Raw genomic sequence first — 4,368 nt, 5'->3', positions numbered from 1 at the left:
CTCTCTCTCTCTCTCTCTCTCTCTCTCTCTCTCTCTCTCTCGTATATGTGTGTGTGTGTGTTTGAGTTTGTTACTCAGTAACTGAACACTTTGCTCATCATGGAAACTAGAAAAGGGCATATTTTTATTTTCCTTTAGAGAGGTTGGGGATGAAGTGTGCCCAGCGTTACAGTGACACCGAGTCCCGAGGAATAAGACACAGGAGCAGCACTGTGTCCGTCACTTCACTTATCCACACTGATGATGCTAACAGTCCAGGAGAGGGGGCTGGAGGCAGTAGTGACAGAGGAACTTCCCCTGAAGTAGCAACTTCCTCTTCCTGTCTGTCGCAGTTCTTGACCTTGCCTCAGAAGCACCATAACCGACTGTGCCTGCAGGGGTCCTTAGCTTTCAGCTGTCAACCCCCTTTGACCCTTGTCTGTGTCCTGAGCCTGGCCTTAAGCTTCCTTGGGGACTTTGTGATGTACTTGATATTTCTCAATACATTCTTCTCTAGTTAAGGTACATAGAATTGGTTGCTAATGCTTGCCACTAGGAATCCTGACACACCCCAAAGTTGGCAATAGGGTGTTGTTATCTAAAAACAAACTCTTAGGTACATGAGGAGGCTCTGGTTATCTGGACTCACTATTTTGAAAAATAATAAAAATCAGTTAATATCAAAGATAGGACTCTGAAATCCCATGCCTTCAGTAGCTAAACGATTAATACAAGGAATGCCTTGGAACACTGGAACCATGGAGGACCACTGGTTGCTCCAGGACAGTGTGGAGGGCATAGAGAACTCCAGAGCTGGGCACTGATGTTAGAGCTGCTTCCGCCAAGAGACTGAACAGTGAAATAACACTAGGTTTGCATCTTAGAACACGCATTGAAACTGAAAGCGTGAATGTGTTGTAAGAAACCCTCATGGCACTCAGATAAAACAACACAGGGTCTTATTATTGACTGCAGACTTGCAGATCAGTTCGTCTGCTTTCTTACTCAGGCTCATATATGAGCATTATCAGCGTGCTGATCCAGAAAGATTAGGATTTGTAAAATTAAAGTGCCGGATAGTGCAGAGTTGGAGGAGCTCAAAGCCCAGATGTAATTCTTAGACTTCATGGCAGCTGACACTTTGGCTCCTCTGTTGCTATTGAAAATCCCCAGGTTGAGGAGGTTACCTCAAGAGAGGACGCCAGTTCCCTCAGGCCTATTCTCGTTACATCTCTCCAGATCTATAATTAGAGTCAGATTCTAGCCTGATTCAAGAGGAAATTAAAGGGCTGCGCAGACTTAATGGTGGAATGCCTGTCTAGTATGCCAGGTCTTCTTGTTTCAAGCCCCAGGACAGGAGGAGGAGGAGGAGGAGGAGGAGGAGGAGGAGGGAAAAGCAATTATAAAGTGAAGTTCAGGAAAGGACCAAAGAATTGAAGAGCTTTGCTAATTATGTGGGGGGTGTGGCCTAGCAAGCCTGGCAGGATGCTAAATAAACACAAGGAAGACAAGTTTGGAGACAGGGTTAAAAATCCGAGAAGCTGCCTGGCGGTGGTGGCGGCACACGCCTTTAATCCCAGCACTCAGGAGGCAGGTGGGTCTCTGTGAGTTTGAGGCCAGCCTGGTCTGCAGAGTGAGTTCCAGGACAGATTCCGAAGTTACAGAGACACCTTGTGTTGAAAAACAAAAAAAAACAAGCAAAAGAAAGCGAGAAGCTGGGATTAATCATCTTTCCTCTGCTGGAGGCTGACTCTCAAACAAGCTGCTGCTGATATTCGATATCCACGTTAGAAGTCTGATGGACAAGGCCCTTCAGGTCACTTTCACAGGGAGGGAGGGACTCATGGGCTTCTTGGTTAGCTGTTTTGAGTGCAGTAATATTTACTCTGGACAGTGTGATTCTCTCTCTCACCCACAAACGAATCTGAGATTCATTTTGAAACTGTTGGAGATCACATCACTTTATTATCTCTTTCCCAATTCTAATTTGACACCAAATCTCAACTTTTCCGTGTGTAACGGTGGCGAAGGGTAAAAGGCAGAATCTCCTGTGTGTGGGAAGATTGGCATTCGGATCTCCATAAGAAAGCCAGGCTGCATGGCAGCCTGCCCTCGGTCTTGGTCTCAGGATGTGGAGACAGGATATTCCTGGAGCAGGCTGCATAGCTAGACTTGCTGAGCCAACAGTCTCGAGTGGGAAACCTGGACTCAAAATGTAAGGTGATGGGTGATTGAAAAAGACACTTGACACCAACCTGTGACCTCCACAGACTTGTGCAATGTGCGTGCCCAGACTCATGTGAATATGCGCACACACACACACACACACACACACACACACGTGAACACACTGCAAAAAAGTCTCAAATTACCTTTAATGATCAAACTATCAATAAAAGTATAGAGAAGAGTGAAGATGTCATGTCAGAGCTAGGCATTGTCATAAGTCCTGCTCACACTGCAGAAGGACAGTTGGACATCATACCTCCCAAGGAAAGTGAAATTGTCTCTTCTGAGGTATTCCTGCAAGAAAGTACAAAATCCAGTCAGAACAAGAACAAACATCTAAGTAGAACCAACAGTTTACAGGAAACAGCGATAACAAAAGATATAATCTGATGTCATAGAAGGTGATCAGCACAACCCAGAAACAGAAAATGACACTGGAAACTTTAGGATGAATGACGGGTTTCTTTTGAGAGCCAGTCTGTGGACTGCGTTTAGCTCAGGATAGCTACCAATACAGTGTACTATGAAAGTCACAAACTTACTTAAAACATTAAATTTTTTCTTTTTCTTTCTTTTTTTTTTTTTTTTTTTTTTTTGGTACCTTGAGTCAGAGGCTCTAACGCAAAGAAGGTAGCCATGGACACGCCCACAAGAGAAAGAATGCGGAGGAGGCGAGGCCTGCCCGGATTAGAAAGGGCTTAACCAAGATCAGTGTGGAGTCAGTGTGAAGACTTGCTTTGTTTGGTTTCTGATTTAAATAAGCCAATGGCAGGGAGTGCCACGTCCACAGCAGTGACTGCCGTGTAGTGACAAAATGCCTCTGCGCTGGCTTTTGCCTGCTGAAGGATTGGGGTTAGAGCTTCTTGGAGCGAAGCCCCAGGTGGTCCCCCTGGCAATCAGCGGTCGAGATAGGACCTGATGCCAGAGGCAGATCTCGTATCTGGAGATGGCCCTGAGAGCGAGCCCTCCTGACACCTTGCCTGATCTTTCTCTGTATTTCTTAATTTTCTTGTTTATAGCTGACCGCTTACCAAGAGATCAAAGTACGTCCTTGGCTCGGCTCCACCGTTCATTAAAGCAGTCCTTGAGGAAATAAAGTATGCCCCACGCCACATGAGCCTGGGAAACTTTATTAATTATGAAACAGAAGCGGCTAAAGTTGATATGTTATGAGGGAATCGTCATAGTGAATCAGATTTAGAGAGAAAAGGAGAGTTAGAGAAAATTCCCCTTTATGGAAAGATTAGCTAGATCTCAGAAGCCCTGGTGTCTTTATAGTAAGAAGGAAAGAAAGGAAATTATTGAAAACATGAGACCAGCTTTAATATATTGGTATAGGAACTATCCTGAGAAAATGAGAAAACTATTAGGGAATATGGAGCAAAGAATAAAAAACTATATAGATGGAAAGCTAAACACAGGACCCTGAGAATTAGTCTCCCACGGTAGAATGTAAATAATGGTGTGAGACAGAATTCTAAGAGACAAAACAAAACTAAAAGTCCTTGCCAACATCTTGAGCACGTAGAGGGGAGCACGTAGAAAGGAGCACGTAGAAGAAGCTCTATTTTGATTATGCTTAACCTTGATTTATGTCTGGAACCCTGAGTGGGGTGATGCAGTGAACCTGCCAAGTTCTTTGATCTGTTTTGTACAAAAACTGAAGCTTTGCAGAAGTAAAATCGCAGCAGATTTTCACTACACAGTGTGTCTGTCTGTCATTTCCCTTGCATCGTATCCTGGCTATCCTATCCTTCACCCTGTTCTCCCGTGGATAGTGGTCTCCGAGAGGGACGGTCCGTGGCAAGGGAGAATAAGAAGGGGAGGAGGGAGAGAAGGAGGGAAGGGGGGGATGGGGAGAGGGGGAGAGGGGAAAGAGAAGAAGGGAGGGGGTGGGGAAGGGGAGAGGAGAATGGGAGGAAGAAGGAGAGGGAGGATGGAGGAGAGAGAGAGAGAGAGAGAGAGAGAGAGAGAGAGAGAGAGAGAGAACCTATAAACCTATAATTTTGTAACACGAAGCAGCGGAGTTGAGGGAGCCTCTCTACTAAAGGCTTGTCCAGATCACAGCTCGAAAGTGGCCCTAGGAGATGACTGGCTACATCAGTCTTCCTCAGAGTGTACTCTCTGCAGAAAGAATGAGAAAGCCTCACCCTTCCAGAC

This window comes from Alexandromys fortis, unplaced genomic scaffold, assembly GCF_014885135.2.
Source record: "Alexandromys fortis isolate MF-2015 unplaced genomic scaffold, M_Fortis_MF-2015_v1.1 scaffold_8_1_9099942, whole genome shotgun sequence".
NCBI classification, from domain to species: Eukaryota; Metazoa; Chordata; class Mammalia; order Rodentia; family Cricetidae; genus Alexandromys; species Alexandromys fortis.
The sequence above is the reverse complement of the archived record's forward strand: the minus strand, read 5'-3'. Positions refer to the sequence as shown.